Raw genomic sequence first — 24,149 nt, forward strand, 5'->3', positions numbered from 1 at the left:
TGTTCAGCTCAGTGCCCCTCCTGTGCATTAGTCTTGTAATAACACTAATTGTTTAAAAGCTTATCTCACAATTAAGGAGCCGGATATTGCTGACTTGTTGATGAGTGTTGTTGAGTTATTATAATAAACAAAGTTTGAAAAACTAAATCAATGTTGCGCGCCCCAACATTTGTTTCCATGAAAATGCAAAGTTGACGTTTTAATGAGTCACAGCGCAGCAGTTTGAGTAAGTAGGCTAATGTATGTTCTTTGGTGAAACAGCAGTTAGTGAAGTGCCAGACTCATTACAGCTTATCTTCGTCATTTGTTGTTCCTCTCTGGAACATTATGTTCAGGTTGTGCATTTTCAGCAGCCTCAGATTGAGAAACATCAGTTGTTGTCGGCACAAAAATGACAACACAGGCGGAGATCTGTTCATGTTCAAGCAACATCTTACTTTGAGCAGTGAAAAAACGTTATTGATTTAATGATTTGCAAAAAGTTGAGCTTCAGTGATGCAAAACATGTTCATCATGTCAGTCTTCAGTCCCAGTGATTCCTACAGCTCAACTGATTCATTATATCAAAAATCTCCATCCACAAGCTTCTGGTCATTCTCTGGATTCATTTTGAACTGCTCCTCTTGACAGAATCAATGAAGTTCATCTATATTTGTTGTCGTCCTGGCACAGACATGTGTCTTCAGCACAGGTCAGGACTTTAAGAGGTCCACCTTCTGATGCGTTTTTGGATAATTGTCCTGTTGAACACCCAGCTGAACCCAAGAGCCAATCTTCTGCTGATGATTTTTTAATCCTCCTCCTTCATTATTCAGCAGGTGATAGTTTGATGGTGGCAGTGACACAACTGTGCCGTGAACTTTACACTTACAGTCATTGAACAATTGATCCTGGGACCTCTAACTGCTGTGAAATGGCTCCAGTGGTCTTCATGTGTGTGTGTGTGTGGCCACACTCTGTGTTATAAGTTCATTCAATAAATTGGACTTTGCTTTTGTTCTATCTCAGGTTGCTCATACAGATGCAATGCAGCCATGGTTATACGTATGAGCAGTAGTGCAGGAGTCATTTTGGAGACGTTCCAGGAGGCCCTGGAAATGATCATGCTCTCTGAGTGCAAGGAGGCTCCTCCTCCTCCTCTGAGGACTCTGATGCTGACATGGAGGAGGCCTCAGAAGCAGAAACAGACCAGCTGGAGTCCAGCTCAGACTCATCTGAAGATGAGTGAGGAAGGGAGATGGATGAAGCAGTGGCAGAAAATGGTCAAATATTTTGGTCTCCAACAAACACTGCGATGCTCCGCTATGTCCCAGCAGCCAGCGGTTTGACCCCGGGACCTATGCATTCACTATGTTGCCACCCGACTCTGACAGATGAAATCCTGCAGCATGTTGTGGCCACGACAAACCTGCATGCCGACTGGCGAGATGTGGACATAGAGGAACTGCAGGCTTAAGTGGGGCTGCTCACTTTGGCCGGCGTTTACAGGTCAAAGAACGAATCAGACAATTGATTGTTAAGAGTTAGCTTAGTAACTGTTGTAAAGGCAGACAACACTTAAATGCACTGACGCAAGATAACTCCTTTATGACCACAGAGTGTCTCTCTTCACACTCTAACTTTGAAAAAGTTAGAAATATTTTAATCACTGCTTTTCATTTTCTCCACAGATTTGCCAATCCGTTGAGCCACAGACAATAAACGTATCCTCTCTGTCAGCGCCAGTGGAAACGATCTGACGAGACAATTAGACAGAGAATGCAGACCAGTTTCAGGCGTCCGTCTCTGCGCGGGATCAGTAATGAGGAACATGGCAGGCGAGTAATTTGACAGGAGATAAGCTCTGAGCCACTCTGCGCGTCTCGTTGGCTCTCCCTGACAGTTTAGTTAAGTTGTGGTAATTAATTTGTCATTGTTTATTTGTGGAACCGAAGGGCCAATTCTATTAGCTATCGACTCAGCGCACACACAAAGTGTTTGGACTGTAGTTGTGCACACCCTCATTTATTTGAACCCGGGAGACTGACGGTCAGCTGACAATTTCGGAGCATTTTTCTCTACAGGTGCTGGAGATGCACCTGTAGAGAAAGAATAAAGAGAGAGACAGATGCATGTAAAACCCATATGAAGGGATGCATGTGTACAAAAATGTTGATCAAACATTTGATTCTGAAGTGTCTGACGTGTACAAAAGTTTTATAACATATTTCCTGTGTGTCTGCACAATAAGCTCCAGCCTCAGACTTCTTTGGTCTTTGTTGTAATCTGTTTTTGACACAAACTCATCATTTCATAACTGTTTCCTTTTCAAATAACATTTGATCAGTTTTTTTTTCTTTTTTTACCTTTGAAGCATAAAGAAAAATGCATAATTTCGTTTTTTTTTTCTTTTGACACTCAGTTAATACTATCTGACTAAGGTTCTGAAAGTTACTGAGAATATTCGTACAGCAGGCTTTTATTCTTTTAGTCCAGCTCAAACAGTCTTGTTGCATTTGCAGCCTTCAGTCCTCTAAAGTATAACTTTTACTTTGTGAATCACTTAGAGATACACACACACACACACACACACACACACACACACACACACACACACACACACACACACACACATGCACACACACATTTTACAGTGGGATATCTCTGATTACACTTAATGACAATAATTACACAAATCAAAGAATGTAATCAAGCAAGACATTCACTGTCAGCCAGAATCAAAAGAAGTGGAAGCAGAATACATTAGTGAAACAAATTATGCAGAAAGCACGCGACACCGTTTAAAACGAAGCTAATGAAGCAGCCTATATCCTATCAGAACTAGCGTATCAAGTGCAGAACAGACAACAATGACAAGCAATGGAGATGCTAAGAGACTGAGATGGATCTCAAAGGGTCAGACAGTTCGTAAATACAGCCTGCAGGTGGTCGGTCCAGTGAGAGATGTGCCACGCTGGAAATCTCTCCGCTCACATTTGAGTGTGTTGAAAGTTCACCGCTCATTCAGCACTGTTTTAATGAATGTTAATTAAATTACAAATTATGGGCACCTGGAATAAGTTTCTATCCCAGGACGTGATAGAAGAACGGCTCTGGAGGAACACTTGTTCCTACATGAATCTTTTTAATGAGCTGACTGAGGCCAACCACATCACAGCTGCCTCCACTGTCTGTAGAAGTGGGATGGCTAGAGTCACCTCAGTATATTCAGAGGTAAGACTAATATTGATCTGCAGTAACATCATGATATCAGCCTGTCATAGTTGTTCAACTTGGTATGGCACCCTTTACATTTTTAACAGTTACATGCCTGATATTTCTATAGAATCCAACCAGAAACATTCATATTAATAAAAACAGATTCATTTATGTCTGTAATATCCACTCCTGGACCCTGACAGATCATGGATTTTAAAGTAAAAGTGAATGAAGTAAATTCTGATATTTTTAAACCTGAGCTCCACATTTCCATGCTTGAGTTTGTACGATTTACAAATGGTGCAAAGTCCGTATAGCACTTCCTTACTCATACTGACCACTCCAGGTGCGATTCTAGAGTCTGATGGGGCCCATAGAACTAGCGTTCATAATCATTATGTCATAAATCATTACAAAAATTGTGAAATGGTGGCTAAAAATTCTTAACTCAAATCATGAACTCAAACATAACAAATCTGAACAGTGTTCACAGTAATTAAGTTGCCTCAAAATAAAAATACAGGACGATGGAAATGTTAAATAAATTAAATATATATACACAATGTAAAAAAAAAAAAAAAAAATACAGTCTCTTAAGATTCAAAAGTTATTTCAGGGAACTAAACACCTTATGCCCATCAGTGCCCATCCCACAACCTTTGAGCATGCATTCTACCGATTCTGCTAACAGACCTTGGCTTGTGTAGAAGCTGTCACAGTGTCCTCCAGATCCAAAGACCTTCGGACATTGTGCTCTATAGAAATAAGAGCTAGTCCTGAACGCCTCTCCTGGGACATGGTTGAGCTGATCTCTATGCTACTTCTGTTATCATAGGAATGTCAGCGGCAGTCTGCAAAGCTCAAGTTGAATTTTCCAGGAGTGTGTCACACCGACCTTCTCCAGTGGTGTCTTGAACATTGTTCAGAGCTGGATGCACCGACTGATGGCTCGCAGTCTCTCGAGGCGACATAAAGTTGTTCAGTGTGGCTTGTGTCAAGAGTACAGAACATTATGATGGAGATGTACCTTGCTTCTTTCACCCTTCTGACCATCTCATTAGACAAGTACTTTGTTTCCAAGTGCTATGCATTCGTTTGGAATTTGGCTGTTGAGGTAGAGCACCTTTGTTTCTTTGTTGTGAATCCTCCTCGAATGTTCGTTCATGACAGGATCAAACTGTGCCGTCAGTTCCTGCATTGTGCAGGGTTATTGTTGGTGACGGAACTGATAAGACCAAACAAGAAACATGTCATGACATGTCACAAGGCATATTACATATATTATTTGAGGTGTACATACACATGCAGTTATAATCAATCAGTGGAATCTGGAATATCCTCTTTTGCTGCCGGTGCTGGAACCTTCAGCAATGATGCTACGGAAATATAATACAGTGATACTTATAACACAGTAACCTGTTATTAACCTCTATTTGAAATGCATTAATGCAAAAGTCACGGCCAGCAGAGCGCCTTTAACATTAACGTCAAAATAAACAAAACACATTAAGTGATATTTACATTATTGACTGTGTCTCTCCACCACAGCTCAGGCTATACTAGCATCATAGATAGCTACTGTTATTATCCACTCAACTTACCATTGTCTTGTTTTTTTTGTTTTTTTTCCCCCCTCTTCATCTTTCTTCTTTTTTGTTTCACTTCCTGAGGGATAACTCCTCTTCATTTGTTTTGTTTGTGGCTTTCCACTTTGTTTTTATCATGCTGCGCAGCTTAAATCGGGAGTAGGTGGAATCAGGTGTGGCCCCCTTAAAGGAGATCACGTCTCGTACTGTTGTGCAAACTTTATGCATTGACACTACTGTTGTTTAACGTCTGTCAGCCATTCATATGCACTCACACACTGGTGGAGGAGACTCCAGAGTAAACTGGGGTTCAGCATCTTGCCCACAGACACTTCCTGCATCGAATCTGGGTCAGCTCCAGCTGTCATAGTTACGTCCACTAAAAGTGCACGTTTATCCACTGACAGACTGAGGGTGCCATCTGACGACTATTACTGAAACACCCACAGACCTTTTGTCCAGTGATAAACACAGTTCAAATCTCACTGTGAAATCTGGAGAGGTGAGTTTTTACAGTTGTTGCCTCATCCTCACTTAAATATTCAGCCATGACTCTATAAAATACATTTTCAGTGGCAGTTTTGTTGTCCTCTTGTTATGTCCACTTATTTACTGCTCAGAAGGCCGGCCTGTCGGTATCTACACAATGTCCCTACATTCTAATTATGTCTTTGTTAATGCAAGGGGTGAATGTGCATTTATATGTAAAGTACCTGCCCGCTCCTTTCTGCCTGCTGTCAGACAGGTATCCTAATCCCTACAAGTTGATGTGATTACTTGGGGCAAGGGCACCGACAGCTGTGCTGTCTTAGGCAGAATCACAACAGGGCTATCAATAACAGTTAGAGCCTGACTGTAGAGGCAGTCCCCGCAAACAGGAGTCACTTTCACAAAGTTCCCCACACATCCTCGGCTTGTAGTTGTACAAAGTTGGAACGCTATTTATTGCACCAATTAAAAGTTTAGGAAAACATTACTGCCGAGGTCTGCTGTAAAGTGTTTCTACAGTGTGAATTATTTGTGTTTAAAGCTGCTCAAATCAATATTTCTGCATTAAGAATTGATCAAATAATAACTTGTAATGTGAAAGGGGTTGCATGCAGTGATGAGCCCACAGAGAAATATCCTCCTATGCAGTTTCTCTCAACTCCTCAAACCTTTTAAGTTTGTGAGTCTGCTCTCATCTAGCTTCTCTCCAGCAGCAACAGCAGCACAACCTGCTCAACCAAACAGCAGACAGGCAGAGTTAGAGGCTTGCTGGAGATCATAGTGGAACATCTGGCAGTGAACGAGTAAGAGACTTTTGTCTTCAGTCATGCTCACAACACTACCTTTATTCTGACATTACCCCAAGAAGATAAAACGGCTTTCTATCGAAGAATAACATGATTGCTGTGTTGAGTGGAGAGCGGGGCGGGAGGAAGAGCCACTCCTGACCTCCATTTCCTAGTGTTTTAGTGCTCTGTAATGTTGACTGCTGACTGGAGCTGGAGGGGAAATGTGTCTTACCTCGTGAACAATGTTACAGAGAGGAGAGGGGGAAAAAGAGAGAGAACCAGAGTACGCTTGGAATTCACCAAGCGTTGTCCTGGATCTAACCACACAGACACAGACTCCTACATTGTGTGCCGTTGCTCTCTATGGTTAGCTTACAGCTCGTGTGAAGTAAAGTAATGTTGCTGTTTGGGGCAGATAAACAGTACATGATGAGTAACACAAATACATGAGACGTTCCTGCCGCCAGACTAACTTCACAGTTGATATATACACCTTTAAACAATCTGATGTGACCGGGCACACATGTTCACAGATGAGCTAATGTTTATTCACTTTTATTCAGTCTTCTGTGCTGGGCTTCTCCATCAGCAGAAGGAGCAGCCGTGACTATATGAAACGCAGCGTTACCTGGAGTACATTTATGGATTTCTCTTTATGTGCAGATTCACTAGATAGATTTACTTCATCGTGATCTTTTCACAGTTATAGTGAAGAAAATCTAAAGGTGATGCTGTGTGAATGGAAGCGTTCAGATACGTGTGTGGCAGTATTACACACTGAATCGGTGTTATGTCTCGTATCGCTGTGGTGAGAAGGTTAATCAATAAATACGTTCGTAAATGTCTTTCACATAATTGCTTTTGATTAGTAAATATGAAGAAGAAAATCTCTCATCTGTCTCAGGCACGTATTCTATGCACAGTCTGAAATCACTGGGTGCTCGAGGAACATCACCGGAACCAACCAGTCACATATTTGTAATGTCATATCCGTGCTCTGTCATATACAGTGAAGATCCATATGTATTTCCATAAAAGTTAAACAGAGTCCTGGAACGATGAGCCTTATTTTACCGATCACCAAGACACTGAGTGAGGCTGCTCATTGATCACAGCCAGGGAGCCAGTGGTTTGTCATTAGGTGGAGTTTTCTATGTGGCTAATGGGGGACCGGGTCAATATCGGTTCCTCCGGTGGCTGAGTGCTCACAGCTTAATTGGGATGTAGGATAGTGTATTCGAAATGTATTCAGACTGTCTCTACACTGTGTTGCTGTGTTTCCTTCTCTCGTACAGTAAGAAAAAGAAAAAATCACACTCTTGCTCTGCAGTGGATCAATTATAGGTGTCTGCTGTTAGGAGAGGCAAGGACACTTCATAGTTTCACTCTTTCTAATGAATGTGGAGATGTTTAAATTTAGATCAGGCAGAACCTTAACAGTCCATAGCGCAGTGAGGAAACAGCACACATAAACAAGCTCAATGGCTGATTCTCTTGTTAAAGAGGTTAATTAAATTAATTCCAATTTAACCTTTTACTGCTGTTCCGACAAATAATTGGTTGAGTCAAACCCAGTCAGACGGATACGGCTATTAGTGTTGGAAAGTAACTCATTATAAACTGCTGTATTACATACATTACTTTACAACAAGTCACAGTATCGTCAATAGCCTACTTTTTTTGTGGAAAGACATGTGTAAGGGATTACAATTTGCAATTCAGCCACTGAAGTGACAAATTGTGACTCCATCATTTTGAAAGTTTGAATTGTTCTGGTCTCTCAAGTGATCGGTGCATGATGTGATCTTAGTTGGCTCAGGGGTGGTGGAGATGGACATGATTAACTTTAATTTCAAAGCTGTCCTTTTCAGATGTTGTATATTTTTAGCTAGCAAGCTAGAAACTATTAAATCTGAATTTAGGAGTCACATAGTTCTGAATTCATGCACCTGTGACCTCATCAGGCACACACGTCACATTCGTCCTTTACAAAAACAAAACGCAGTGGGATCTAACTTGTTATGGTGTTATCGGCAAAAATCTGTTTACCCAAGGTCAGTGAAAAGATAAAATATGGAAGTGTTGTTCTCATAACTTTATGCAAGTTAAAAAAAATGATGAGTTTAGATTTTTGTAGGATAATGTCTGATGGTTTGATAGCATTTCTGTCTTGTGCACATCAGTCAGTCTGGTTTTAGACCGAGAACGCGAGGGTGGCAGTTGCTGGCAGTTGTAAAACACTACTGCGTGATCCGCTCAAACTTTCAAAAAAAATGTGAGTCTGGAAGTTGAGTTTCAATCCCTGTCCTCTTAAAAGTCTGTAAAGTGAAATGTATGCACATTTGTTCATGTCAGTTTCTTTGCAAACCACAAATAAAGTATGAGTGACAGCTCACTGTGCAACTCTAACAACCAGGCCTGTTTGATATTTTTCATAATCATTACTCTTTGATTCGTAACTCTTTCCACATTCTCACACAGATGTATTCATACAGACTTCATTCAAACATCAGGCTGTTCAGCTCAATTAGGACTGGTGCAGTAGGACTGTTTGGATGTTTTCATGCATTCAACCACAAACACCATTCAGACTTTGAAACATTCCACATCTTGTCTACTTTTAAGGTAATGTTACAATTTCAGTCCCATAAAAACTTTCCAAACTATTCAGCGTTCTTTAAAGCTTATCATAATGGAGGTCAGTCAGAAACCACTTCAAACCCATTTAGTCAAACACTCTCCAGTCTGTCAGCCTATAGTATATTCTGAATCCTTTATTCTCACTCCACTATATGACTCTTCTTCTTCTCAGATGCGACTTCAAATATTTTAAAATCACCAGTTCAGTTTGGCCTTTCAACGCTTTTCAACAATCTTAAAATATTACACATCACTGAGGACCTTTTTCACTTCGCAGTTTCTCTTCAGAAAAATCAACATGTCTCCTGGCTGATGGTGTCTACTGTGAGGAGAACATTAACATAACAGTGAAGGTTAGGTGAACTGTTTAACCAGCCGACCCAACTGATGAGCACATCTTTACAAGCTAAGCTTTATCTGTTACTGTCAATCTCTAGTTAGCTTTTGATTTATCTAGCTACATAGCCATACAATAAAGCTACACACTGATATCTTAAGTTAGCATTACACACTGGAGTCAGGTGGTGGAGATTGTGAATCAGGCCGCTCCGGCTCTGTGACGTCCACTTAAATGCTAAGAGGTGGATGGCTGCGGTCTGCTGAGCAACTTTCTGCTCTTAAACTGATTCTGTGCATGGTCAGGTGCTTCATCAAATTAGTTGTGTTGCAACAATGAGTTTTTTGCATATATTGCATCGCGCACGTTTAGCATCAATCTCGCTAAAATGGAGCCACGCTTTTGACCTCAGTGGCATTTTTTAACCAGTTCGACTACAGTTCACAACACAGATACACGTGAACCCCGTCTGTGGGCGTAACCGCAAAGCGTCTCTGGTAACCAAGTTTTGACTTTTTAACCAGATTAAATCAGATGCCGACTCAGGTCAAACTACATCATGAAACCTGTGACACTATCTCCTGCAGACTGTCAGTTCTATAACACACACGCTCTACCAACTGATCTACCGGGCCGCTCCACTTCAGATCTGCTTATGGATGTCCTGTCTGGAAAGTAGTTCATATATCATGTCAGTGGATGAAGTACAGAGTAAAGGAACTGTCAGAGTAATCCCATGACAGAAGCCTCCAACCATGAGGTTGCTGTTAGCACTTCGACCTGAGCTGCTGCTGTGTTCCATCACTCTCTTGCTGAATGCTCGTCCCTGTGCGGTGGGTGTTTTAACACTAACTGATTCTCTTCATCCAGCTGTGGCTCCTGTTGGCACGGTATCTTCTGATCTGCTGTTCCTCAGTTTTACTGGGCTGCGGAGCTGAAAATTGAGTGGGGCATTGTCGAGGGAATATGGCTTTATCCAGATCTTTACCTGAAGACGCACAGTCCCGTAGGACTGCAGGATAAGTGGGTGTCAACAAATTAACAGACGTGACTGCACTCATAGTCAGTGGCAGCTCAATTCATAATTCTTATAAATGGACAGTTTTTGTTGGTTCTGTTCTTATTGTTTATGCACAAAAAATAAGTATCATTTTTTGGTGTTTTATTTTAGTTCCAACAAACTAAAGTTTTTTCCTGAGTTTACACCTTCCTGTGACTACTGATGCACAGCTGGAGATGTGAGGGTTTTAATGGTTTTGTCACATTCAGTCATTTTTTTTCTGTGTTGGATTTGTGCTTTCAGAGGTGCAGTGAGAGGCTGGGCGGAGTCTTCCCTCACCAGAGCTGCTGACACACACACACACACACGCACACACACACACACACACACACACACACACACACACACACACACACACACACACACACACACACACACACACACACACACACACACCTGCAGCAGATTGGCAATCAGCGCCTGCTGATAAGCCCTGGTCCCGTCTGTACCAGCTGCCAGAGGATTTTGTGAGTACTGCGTGGCCTCCACCTTGTTTCATCTACCAGCGGCTGTCTTTCCAGTTACCCAGCCTTCAGCGCCTCTGCAGCCAGCAGCCTAGCTGCTGTCGTCTGGGTCTGTGAGGTAGTGTTGTTTTCACTTAATCATCTTGGAGTCAGTGTACTTTCAGAGTTTAAATTTACAGTAATACAAACATTTTTTTTCATAATCACATGTTCTGCAAATGCCCTAAAACTGGCTCTCTTAAGGCATACTACATCCTCTGATGATCCATGTCCTTTGCTTCACAATCTGAAAAGTGGTAGAGGTAGATCTATACTTATTCAGAACAGATCAAGGAGAGAGAGTGGGGATAAATGGCTGCACCGCCTCCAAAGCCAAAATCAAAATTCTCATTGATCCCTGTTTAAACAGTGCTTTATTGAAAGATTTTTTTTTTTTCTTCTCCAAATGGTCATTCTCTGCCGGTGCAAACTCTGCTCTATTGGAATTAAACTGTATTATAGATATATAACTCTGACTTCACAACTGTAGCAATCGCACACACGGTCTCAGTCCTTAACAGCCTCTTGTCTGCAGGCAGGGTGTTAAGACAAGGAGAGTGGCCTTCTGAGATTGATTTCCGTGGCTGAGGGTGTGAGGGAGAGCGAGAGGGCAAATTGATCGTGTCATTGGCTGGTAAGCATGGGGAGGGCAGAGGGAGACATCACACATGCTTAGTGTTCATTGATCTGATCTCTGAGATAAATGAAATTCTCTCTCTGCTCTGTGTGGTGCTGCTAACTCCTCTGGCTCATCACTCAGGATGGATTATCTCTCTGACCACCAAAGAAGGTCTTTGATTCTCTTTATTGGATGATGAATTGTCCTTGAAGACAAGATCGCATAGTCCAGGAACCATCAGCGATCTCATCATCCTCTTGGACTACACTGGCTTTCAGCGATCTGTTTTTGATCAAAAACATGGATGAAAATATTTCTGTAAGCCTGTATGATCATTTCTGTTGCAGGACAACATGGTTGTATATGTTAGAGGTCCAAACTATGACCCAGGGGCCATGTGTAGACACTTGAATTTGAGTGGCTCCTGAGCTATTTCAAAACCATATTTGACCTGCTATCACCATATGGGAATATTGGTCATAGGAAGGTCTCTGTGCTAGATTTGATGAGTTTTTACATCGTTAGTTCACCATTCACCAGAAATGTTCAGTGAACACACACTTTTAGGCATGTTCATGCAGAACACTTCATCTGAACGTGTTGGAAAAAAAGCTTGCAAGGAAAAGATGACCTTGTGTCACAAATGTATGCATACATGAAACAATTTGTTGTCAAGTTTTGACTTTTTAAGCAACAATGTACTGAAATGATCTGTTACCCAAACATGAACATTTATGTAAAGATGGGGAAATCAGTGATCACAGGGTTTAACCAGCGACTTCAAGATTTCACCACCATGGCAGGACATGAACCTGAGGTTTCAACCCTTTCCCTGTTGTGGAAGGAGTAACGGAGTCTGTGCAGTTGGAGCATATTAAAATGTAATGTGTTGGTGCCTTATAAAGTCTTCACCAGCAGCTCCAATTGTTGGAGTTCTACAGGGTTCTGGAAAACTCCAGATTTCCTTGGATGAGGCACCATGCTGAAATATTCAATCTTACGACATTGATTGTGAGGATCCAGGATGATTGGCAGCCTCCTCACAATGTACTCTAAACCTCCACTATGAGATTTATTGAGCGGATGGCAATTCTTCAGTCCAAGGCATTATCCTAATTAGGAGTGACAATTTCTGTCACATGAAATGTAAAAGGGTTAAAAACCATCTTGCTACAGATTCAGATGTACAGCTCAAGGTGCTCAAGGCTTGCTCATTAAGATATTCTTATAAATGTAAAGGCTCATGGATTCAGACTATATACTTCTTCTCTATGGGCAGAGGTACAGGTGTCATATACACAGGTGGGGAGATGGTAACCCCTGTGTCCACCTTTGTCTGGTTGTCCACTGGTTGATGACCTTTGACCTCTTCCCAGTAGATGATGTTGGTGGTGTTCAAAGACTGATTATATTATTCATGGTGTTCATTCCTATATTCTTGTCCAGGACTGTTGTTGGTTCACTGACATAGTGTCGTCCAACATTTGTATTATAAAATATACACTTCATGCAATATATTGCAGGCTTATTGCTTTACATATTGTAAATTGTTTTTCAATCTTTTAAACTGATTCTATATAATCTATATTGGTATATCCTAATACTGACTGCAACACAGTAACACATTACCAAGAGAAACTTAAGTCAGTGTTGCTTTTAGTCCTTCCCTTTTTAAAGGAGTGACAAAAAGAGAGTCAACTGGATGTTGAGCCAAACAGCCAAATTAAAAAGCTGTGTAGAGATGAATCAGGTGCTGGCCCACCACTGCTTTCCAGGCAACACCTCAGTAATTAACTGTAGTAGCTTTTTTTTTCTGAGGCTCATCTGAGAGCGGTATACCAGCACAGCTGTTGCCAGATGGTTTAGGGCATGGACCCAGACTCCCACTACTTTGTTTCTATTACTACCACACTTCCACAGCCCCAGAGGTGCTTTCTTGGCAGCTCGCTGCAGCCCTGGAACAAGGCCTTGGAGACTCCAGGACCCAGACCAATTCATCAAACACCCTTCTCCTCATGTCACAGAGTGCTGAGGACTGACTGAGCTTGTTGTCACAGCAGCTCTTAACAACCCCTCTCTCCAATGTCCCCATGCAAAAGGGACACTTTCTGGAAATAACTCAGTGCCCTCACAGGGCTTTATTACCTACTGGCTGACACAAACAGAGCTGGCAGGAGACCAGAGTGTAGAGACAGAACGTCAGACTTTTGGGGTTTGATAAGGAGGACACAGTCCTATCAGATTTAGTTGATATTCATTAGGGGTTCACAGCCCTGTATGTCAAACTAAGCCTTGATGAAAAGGTAATTGAGGGAGATAATGGTAAAATAAGCACATTCTCAATGGGACTCCAGTTTGTTTTGGGACACAAATAACATTCAAGGTGAAACAGTTCAATGCAACAACAATCACAGACTTCATTTGTAAGCTAATGATAGCTAGTGTTGTGTCTGTATATGTTGTGGGTTGTGTGTTGTGTTAGGGTTAGAGAGGCAAGGAAACAACTGCACAAACTGTCTTGAATCTTGAAACTAGCTCAATCTACAGCAAAACACAACATCTGTACAATAATTCCTGGCTACTGACAGCACTGTATTCCCTCTAGTGAGAGCTGTTTTATATTGTTCTCTTTAATCTGTCCTCTGCATTAGGTTGTTTTTTAATGTGGAAACAGCAGGACCAAATCTTTTTAGCCATTATTTTATTGCTTATTTTTTCTGTTGAACATAACCATAACCTTATTACTGGGTAGTACTGCTCTCCACTCCTGCTTATATGACTTCATTCTGAAAGAGCAAAGGAAGGCTACACTTACATGTGTTTGACCTTATGCATACAAATGAGCCATTATAAATATACATTTAAAATGACTAATTTGTTTTAATAAATAAATTAATAATAAATTAATTGGCAATTTATAAAGTGTGATTTTTTTTTTCTTCTTTTTTTAAGTCATCAGTTGTATAATGAATGCAACATTTTAAAACTGCCTGTATTTTATTGTTTTCTTATTATTTTGACCTCTGGGCGGTCAGCATGTACACCCCAGCCAATAGCAGCATGCAGGTGTGAGGTCCTGACTGGTAGAGTAGCAACCAGTGACAATGCTGTCTGCGTCACTTCCCACCGCTCTATTTTGTCACCTCAAGCCACAGAAAGAAGTCCTGTGGCAAACAATCATTTTAAAATCATTTTTTAATCAATCAAATCAATATTTGGTGTCAAATTATTGACTTATTAAGAAAAGTATCTATGTAATCCTGTGTCACCCTGTTGGAGTTAATTTTGCAATAATGATTGGCTCGCTGTACATCATCTTGTACTTAAAGGATTAACCTCCCTCACTTCACCCAGCACCTGGGATGCAGGACCAGGGACTGTCTTGGACCTAAAGAGCTGCAGAGACGAACAGAAACTTAAACTGTACATTTACTCCTACTACTACACAACTTAACTGTTAATGTTAATACAGCCACACTGCTCTTATAAAACCATGCTTCCATTCAAGCATTTTCACAAGACATTTCTAGCAACGGACTAGAATTTTGTTGACTGTAGAATCTAACGATTATGCAAAATTATCACGGTCAGCTCAAACAGGCTATCATTTTGACAGACTCAATTTCAACTTTGAGCAGCCTGTAGCTTCCGCATCACTGCGGTCTCCATATGAAAACACTTGGCTTAGTTGGCATTAGAGATTGGAAACATCTTACCAAGGTATCACATTTTAGGCGATCCAGAAGAGAAGCCTCCTCTCTCTGGAACTCTTCCAGCGTCTCCATCCTGTTTATCTGAGCTGCAGAGAGAGGTTCCCTCCTCTATTGATTTTTCATGATTATCTTGTTAAACAACTTATACCTTTTAAAACTGGTGGAACAATAGCGATTAACGCCAGTGTTATACTAGCCATTCGAAATCCACAGAAAAGAAAAAAAATACATCATCTCTGGGGTGCTGGAAAATCGCTGTTTTTTTTTTTTTTATTGAAAGAGCACCATCAAACTGTTACATAAAAGAACTGAAGTAGTATAACAGCCCAGACAACACAATACAGAAAGCCACAAACAACTTGCAAGCTGTGGTTTCCATCATAGCAGCATCTATAGCAACCACCATAGCAACACTATCTTACGTGACAGCCCCACAATTTTCTGGCGTAACAAACTAAAGACCAAATACATTCTCTGAGCGAGGATTATGGTAATAAAGTGTATGTTTCTTGATAAAAATGTCATCAAAGCACATTTGAATGTAATACTTATCTGACAATATTGCATTTTTCACTGGGAATCAAAGGAATTGTAGCCATGTTTTTTGTTCTTGCAGCCAGAAAGCTGACACTCACATGATGTGAACACAGGCAATAGAAAAGAATGGATCAAATCATCTCACAATTTAAGAAGCATTATGGTGAACCGGCTACATTTTGCCCTATGGACCAATGCAGCCAGGTGGTAGGTGTAAGCATGGCAGCCCTATAATGATTGTTCACATCCACAGTGTGTTAAAAAGTGTGTTAAACTGCCAAATTGAGCAAATGCACATGACAAATGTGTTTGCGTTTAATGCTGATAGTCTGCGCAATGTGGGAAAGTTGACTCTGATTAAAATTTTCAGCCTAAACTGACTTTTTGCCACAATGGCTGATTTTGTGTGTATGGGCCTTTTAAAGAGAACATTCATTTAGGACCATGTTTGTAAACTGGCTTAATCCTCTCATCACTGATAACTGATTATTATCTTTACTTTTAAACTGTAACTTCCACTCTAGTAGTTCACTCTAACATGTCTTAACTAGTTAAGGCTTTCAAACATATCCCCAGCTTGGTGTGAGCCTTAACCACTAACCCTGCAGTAAGCCCATGTGCCTTAATTCTCTAAGTCGTTCAGTGAGGTAGAAGAGAAATGACTGTGCAGTTATGTAAATACATCTGTTTTGTTGGACTAGGCTTTGTGGGATATCAAAATATAGTAGACAGGAAGCTGAATTAAAATTGTATTGTTGGTAGTGTAGATTAATAATAACATGAGGACTGCCCGTCTTTCATGTGGGGCTGTGGCATTCTTAGCTTTAAAAGCCACTCTAAATCCCACATTATATTTTCACTTTCCCAGAGGTACTAGAGACTCAAGTCATTAGCATTCATTTTATGACTTGGGTTCAGCTCCCATTGATTGTTTTTTTCCCCTCCATCATCTGAGGAAGGGGCCGCGGACCTAGGCCTCAGGGGCCAACTCTAGACGCAAATGAAAAATGAAATGGTAATTAAGTGTGAGATGGAGGTAGCCCAGGACTGTCGGCGGGGAGAAATTGAGGATGTGAAGGCATCAGATTTGGACGGGCTGAAACGGCCCCAGCACTGCGGGAACTCTGGAGGCACAGTGGAGCCATTGTTTCACCGGTGACAGATCTCAATAAAGCCCGGCTAATTTATTTCCAGACTCTCATTACTCGCTTAGACCCTCGCAGGTGTTGCTATATTAAAAATGAGAAGCTTTTAACCCTGCTGAGGATACTGTAAGCCTATCCAGTGTAAATGGGGAAATTAAGCGGTTAAAGGGGTGGAAGTCTAGCTCATAAGAAAATGTCACTGCAGTACCTACCCACTGATCCAACCAAAGCAAGCCCAAATAAGAAGAGAGGCAGAGTCATTAAATCACAATTCTGAACGTCATAAATTAAGTGTTGCATGTTGCAATGTACTGTTACAGTTAAGTACAGTAGAATCTCATATAAAGCAAGTAGTCATATAATGGCTGTCTCAAATAATAGCAGACAGCCACCCAACTTCTTTACCTACCACTGACTGCATGACTTTTGTCAACATGGTGGCATTTACATTTGTGGGTATAATAATTGCTCAGTGAGATAACTGGTGTTAAATTGCTGCATGATAACACCCCAAAAATGTTCTGTTATAATTAAACAACACGTTTTGTGTTTCACAACTAATAATGTGCAGAATAGGATAAATTATCATTCAGCCAATGCCAATTTCGATTGCAGATACAAGTTCATGTTTCTTACATTTTTTTTTTTTTTTCACCTGTTTGCTGTGCGGGACTGTCGGTGAGATCATAGTCCAATCACTGTGTCATATCTCGTCAGTAATATGATCATGCTTCCGTTTCTCCCTCTTTCTTTATGTTCTGTTTCCTGTTTTATATTGGGTGTCTTCTCTTGTTATTGTCTGCCCCTCCCTGATGTGTTTCACCTGTGTCCTATGTGGCCACTAATAATGTCATAATGGCTAATAATGTAATAACAGCTCAAAATGTAATAATTTAAGTGTAATAAAAGTACATGATGTAATAATACATGCATTTTAGGACGTTGTGCACCTCCACAAATAATTTGATAACAAAGTGTCCTCTTAGCCAAAGGTCTTTGATATACACATGGACCTATGATACCTCTCTTTCACACACTTGGACATACGATACGTCTCCTTCACACACTTGGGGTGTATCAGTATGTTGCTGAAGGAGCGGCCCAGTGCTGAGATAGTGGGACACACTGCAGGGAGTGGGACTCCTTCGCCAGCAGCGATGACAGCTTCTCCATCGGCTACAATGTGTCAAGAGGGCATCCGAGGATGGAGCTGGGCCTGCTCCAGCAGACTTCTCCATAGAAAATGGCTGATGCCACCACAGAGACCTTGAAAGTAATTAGGAGTGTCTCCTGCACTCCAAAAGACCTCAGCTTAATCAGCAGATGGAGTCTGCTCTGACATTTCTTGTATGTTGCTGCACTGTGATCGGGCCAGTCCAGTCTATTGTTCAGATGCACTCCCAGGTAAGATGTCACCATGTCAATGTCCGTTCCCAGGATGTTCAGCTGTGTGCTAATGTCTAATAGCTAAGGAAAGTTGTGTTTGTCTCCAACACATTCTCCCAACTCTTGGACACTGTTCGCATCGTGTCTGTCTCCAGTCTGCACATGTTTTCAGACATTGTACTGTGACAACCAAGCTCCATCGTACTATCATTAACATTAAACTTGCTTCAAATGCAATTGCATAACAGACCGAAGTGGAGCTACTGTAACTAGTTAGCCAATTTCCAGTTAACTTCACCATACTCATAGGCAACTGTAAATACTATCAATCAGCGGCGACATTTTTCAGTGGCTCGGGTGCAGTTGCTGGGTCCGGTATGGTTGGGACTGATCCTTTTACGAGGGTCAGTGTCGAGGCAAAGCCAGCTTTGTACTGACCCTTGTTACCGAAGCAGTCTGATGTGAAGTGGTTAACACACACACACACACACACACAAATTTACTCGAACCATAGCCGGCACATTGTCTTGAAACACAGTCACTGTCTCTTCTGTTGTTCTGTAGCTGGGACAGAATATAGGCACTTGGCGTTGATTTTTACAGCCAACAACAGAGAAATTTGTGTGTCTAACTCTGAGCGACGACATTGCGAAACACTGCTATCTTACCACTGGACACACAGAACTTCACCTCGGGGATGAACGTCCCCCTCTTGGATATCTCCTATCACTGCGCAGAGGAGGCCGGCCTATGATAATGACTCCTGTCCTTACTTAACGAAAGGAGCTGAATCTGAACAGCTAGTTGGTGGGCTGCAGAGACCATGCAGGAATTGTTCGCTGTCCTCATTTTGAAAGTTGGCAGGCTCAGGGAGGACCAGCTTATATATGTAGAGACCAGAGAAAACATGTTTTTTTTATAATATAGAACCTTTAACCCATCATAATTTCAGGCATGAATCAACGTCCTGACATGGCCCTGCCCACTCAGCGTACGGATACAGATAATTTGGTTGGTTGAACATGTACAGACAGATAATGGTGTACTCCCTCATCCCTAATGATTACCAATACCTTAAGGGGATAGTTTGTGTTTTTTGAAGTGGGGTCATATAAAGTACATATCTATAGTCAAACTGTTTCCTACCATAATCACCGATCAGCGCAGCCTCAGTTTGGAGAAGTAGAGAGCCGCTCCAGCCCAGACACTCAGCTTTGTACTGCAGCGAATGGCATTGAGGGAAAAAGCAAAATAAACCACCTAAAACAAGGCTCACCTTAAAAAATCTATAACAGTTCAAGTGAATGTTGTATAGAGAAAATTCACACCACTTTACATTGCCGTCAGACCGCCATTTCTTTTGGCACTACATTTTCTCAACCAAAGAACCTCCGTATCCCCATGCATTACTGCAACTGGGCAACAGCTGATCTGCGAGCGGTGAAATACAACACAAGGCCCAGCTGCTGGACAAGAGGTTTACTTTCGATAAAAACTAAACTTAACAGACCATCAAACCTCTGTATCCCTATGCATTAGCGCAACTGCGTAGGGATTCGGAGGTTCTACGGTTCTATATATAACAAGCTGGACAAGTACAATATTGTCCTGTCATTTACTCAGTGTGCCAAGGATGACGGGCTGCGTTCCCCCAACCTTCACACTGAAAACAAGTGAGTAAGAGTCACAGCACAGGACGCAGCAACTGTGTTTAGGACTGATCATGTTGTGTTCTGTACATGTAGTGTTTGGAGGGATCCTCCTCGGCAGCTCTTTTCGAGGTGTCTTCCATTTTTTTCTGTTTTTCTTATTTTAATAGAGTGGGTATTTTCCCACTCTAATCGAGGGTCTGAGGACAGAGGATGTCGTTCTTTGTATGATGTGATCGTGATGTTGGGATGTTAAAGTAAAACTGATTTGATCTAAATCTTTATGTTCTTCCTTCATGTAGACTCAATCCTATAATCTACCTCAATAAACCAAAACAAGGTAACCAAAAAAAAAAACAAAACAAAAAAAACCTTGCACATGCTAAGCACTACAATTCTATGGTTTCTTTCAAGAACAAAACCACACACGGATACACACACATACACACACTCACACACATACACAAACACACACACTATTGATGGAACTTAAATAGTGTCACCTGACTCATGCCCTCCTGCGGCTCCCTGACAGGAAGCTGAAATGAACTCAGACTCAACTAAATAAATGGCCACTTATTGATTACAGTCAGTGCAGCTTTACCTGGGAAAATAAGCAGAGAAGCACAACCACAGTGAATAATTTATCACACTGTTAGTCGGAAAAACCCAGAGTGTCACTGCTATTTGAATTGATTAGATTAGATTTGATTTGGTGGAATTATATTGATGCCTGCAGGGCAAATGGGCTGCTGCAGCAGCTAATAGAAACAGGACAGAGCAGAGGAAATAGGCTGTAAATGAGAACAGAGAAGATGAGGGTCATCGAAAGTATTCCAACCCTCTATCCTATCCAAGAGCAGCAGTATCCGGACATACCTTAAATCTCGCTCCTCTGAATGCATAATCAGTGCTAGTTTTCACTTAAAACATTCAACAAATGAAGCAACTTTATCAACAGCGTGGCTATTATGTCAAAGACATCGGTGTACTGTGTTGCAGAGACGTCCACTTAAGTCAGCATGCTAACAAGCTATCCTTGTTCTAGCTGTGTCTCTAATTTGTATGGTGACAGTGTGACAGCCCACATAGTTTTAGCAAGAGGATATAAAAGTGTAAAAGTGTGTATTTAGTCTAATAAAACAACACTAACAATAACTCAGAAATTGTCAAGAAAGGAAATATCTTACACCTTTGGCCAGCACTAGAACCTACAATGTTAAATAATGTTAATTTTAACTCATGACTGGTGTTGTCCCTGCTAGTTTCAAGTCTGCTATGGTTAGGCCTCTACTTAAGAAAGCACATCTTGACCCAGGATCTCTAAATAATTCTAGACCAGTATCCAACCTTCCCTTCTTCTCTTAATGTCCCTGAAAGAGTTGTGTCCCAGCAACTTCAGTATTCCTACATAAAAATAATCTCCATGAACCTTTCAGCTATCAGCTTTCAGAGCTTCACTCCACCAAGACTGCCCTCTCTAAAATGGTAAATGACATTCTACTTACTTTGGCCTCAAACTCTGCCTCAGTGCTTCTGTTAATGGATCTCAGCGCTGCATTTGATACCACAGATCATGGAATACTGCCAGCCCAACGAGAAAGTCAATTTTGGCATCACTGGCCTGGCTCGAGCTTGGCTGACCTGTACAAAAGAACACAATGTGTTACAATAATACTACATCAATATTTTCTGATGTGAAGTATGGAGTTCCCCAGGGCTCCGTTCTGGGCCTTATTGTTCTTATTTGCTGAGAGGTGAGATATATATATATATATATATATATATATATATATATATATATATATATATATATATATATATATATATATATATATATATATATATATATAGACACGTATGTGTGTGTGTATTTATAAATGTATTTGATAACTATATATATAGTTATATAGGGCTCCTGAATTCAGATAAACCTGAGATGTTTAAGTCTTTGGCCATGTTGAGAAATAACGCAGGTGTCAAGAGCTACCATCACCTGATCAAAGTTCAACTCTCAAGGACCTAGGTGGTACATTTGATTCTACTCTCTTTCGATCAGCACATCAAAGAAATTAGTTCGCTTTTTACCACCTGCACAACATAACTAAAATTAGGTTCCATCTGTCCACGGTGGACACAGAGATCCTGGCTCATGCCTTTGTTTTGGGTCTTTGTTACGAAAAAGGGCCTAGGGGAAACCCTTGCGCAACATGAAAATGAGACTCTCCTCTTCCTCCAAGCACCACCAGCAGCGAAGTGTTTTTAAATGATTTTATTAACAAACATAGCTGGCACACAATCACGCATGCTGGAAGTCAGGGACAATGGAGGATAGCCCTTTGAAAGAAGCAGGACAGTGACCTGGCCAACACGTTGTTGTGCTGTTAGGCTTGTGAATATGTTTTTTTTTTTTTCCTTCCCCTCTTTGTTGTGTTCAAGTTTGCTTCCACAGTATTCACAAGCTCAGGGTGGGGGGTTTACGTGTGGCCAGGTCAGTGCCCTGTGTGTGTGTGTGTGTGTGTGTGTGTGTGTGTGTGTGTGTGTGTGTGTGTCCTCTGTCTCTTTTGTTAAATAAAAACATTTAAAATTGACTGTGTTGACTCGGCGTCCTTTATATGTGACTGGCCTCTTTTTGTTTGAGTCTTTGTTTGTGTTTAATTCGGGGCCTTAACAGCGTGAGAGCACTAAAAGCCTTCAGATGGAGTCTTAACATGCACAAGAACATTTTATCATATAACACCAGTCCTAGTGTCTCTGCACTGGCTCCCGACTGATGTCAGATCAGACTATAAGGTGCTGCTGATGACATACAAAACTTTTTTTGGGTAGGTGTCAGTCTCAATGAGTTCCCAAAGTATTAGACTTTACATTGTCCTGCCGACGAGAGACAATCTGTTTATTCTGATTAACATCACATTTCTCTAACTTCTGTTTTTGTTTTCTGTCTCCACAAGCTGCAAGTTGTGTTGCTCTCTCACTCTATATAGCTTTCTCCTCCTCTCTTTTCAGTCAGGCTCCCTTCTGATGGAACACTGGCCCCTGGGACCATCTACCTCTCCTGGCTCCTCCTGCCTCACATATTGATGCTTATAGATCATCACACCCTGGGCTCTGCTGGCTCCTCGCTCTCGTCTGTTTTCTCCTCATATCTGCATTTCTGTAAAGTGTCTTCTTCCAGGTCACCACGGTGGACAGGAGGTCATGCTGCACTCGGGCTTGGTGATGGTGATGCCTTGTCCTGTTCAGTCGTCTCCTGGATCCAAACACTTCACATAGTTATAATTTGTGTCAGATCCTCTGTCAATCTAACCATTGTAAACATATTGTGTTGTTCTGTTCTGTACATGCGACATGTATTACATGTCTGTCCATCCGGTGAGTGGATCCTCCTCTGTGGCTCTTCATGAGGTTTTTTCAATCTTTATTTCTCCCACTTTTTTTTTTTTTTCCATCAACATGGCAAGCTTTTCCTCACTCAAATCAAGGGTCTAAGGACTGAGAATGTCATCCACTGTACAGATTATAAAGCCCACTAAAACAATGTTATTGTGATTTTGGGCTATATGAATAAAATTGATTTGACATGATTTGATACCCTTGACAAACAAACCCCACTCACACTAAATTCAGATTGGCACAACAAACACAAAAAAACCCTTGTCTGGGTATTTTGACAGTTAATGAACCAATAATATTCCAGCTCTACGGAATGTTTTCACCTGCTGCTGATGTTGGACTATCTCTTACTCCTTTGCCACTTCCTGCCTCCTGCCTCTTACGTTGACTCATTGTTCTGATGGGAGCAGCTGTAAATCACCTCTGCACTTACTGTTTCCCCTGTCGTTCTAAGGTTGTGGGCAGTCCCAGTCTGGTGTCAAGCCTTCAACCGTGGTTTTGGTACATCCAAACTCCTGTTAACTAATGGGGCAATTTAGCTCGACGACTGACTGAGCTACTTGATAACTTTAGCTAGTTAAAGCCACTGACAGCTACAGCAAAGAGTATACTAAGCAGTATATTTGTGGTCATGCTGATTTTATTGATTAAAATATAATTATGGGTAGCATTGTCAGCCTATAGAGCCCCGTTGTGAACCCGGAAATGTTTTTTTTTTTTTTTTTTAATCTAAGAAATATACAGTTTGGGTCATCAATTGAACTCAAGCTTGCCATGATATACATGCTTTTTAAACGTAGAAGTAAACTTTTGACCGTGGCTCTACCTTTACTTCCCTTTTTTCATATGAAAGACTAAAACAATATTAACTATATTTCCATTATTCTCCCTCTCGCCACCTTTCTTCAGCATCTCTCCATGGTGATCAGCCCCTGCCCTCCCTTCCACTCGCTGCAGATTGCTTTCCTTTGTTGAGGGCCCCTCAGGTGCCAGCAAGCGTCTGAAGTGAAGATGAATGGTGAGAAAGCACAGGAAGAATAAAATATTGACAAAGTGAGAAAAACGGGCGACCCGCTGAGTCATATAATGTGGCGAGCGTAGAC

The 24,149-nt window shown here is 41.3% G+C and overlaps 1 long non-coding RNA gene across 1 annotated transcript; it reads left to right on the plus strand.

The window, feature by feature from the left end:
• Positions 1-10,552: 10,552 nt before the first annotated feature.
• Positions 10,553-12,737, plus strand: LOC119004324. Its single transcript, XR_005070178.1, has 3 exons — positions 10,553-10,680; positions 11,137-11,235; positions 11,362-12,737. It is a non-coding gene; the product is annotated as an uncharacterized LOC119004324 (long non-coding RNA).
• Positions 12,738-24,149: the final 11,412 nt, after the last annotated feature.

The sequence above is a fragment of the Acanthopagrus latus genome, chromosome 16, assembly GCF_904848185.1.
Source record: "Acanthopagrus latus isolate v.2019 chromosome 16, fAcaLat1.1, whole genome shotgun sequence".
Taxonomy (NCBI): domain Eukaryota; kingdom Metazoa; phylum Chordata; class Actinopteri; order Spariformes; family Sparidae; genus Acanthopagrus; species Acanthopagrus latus.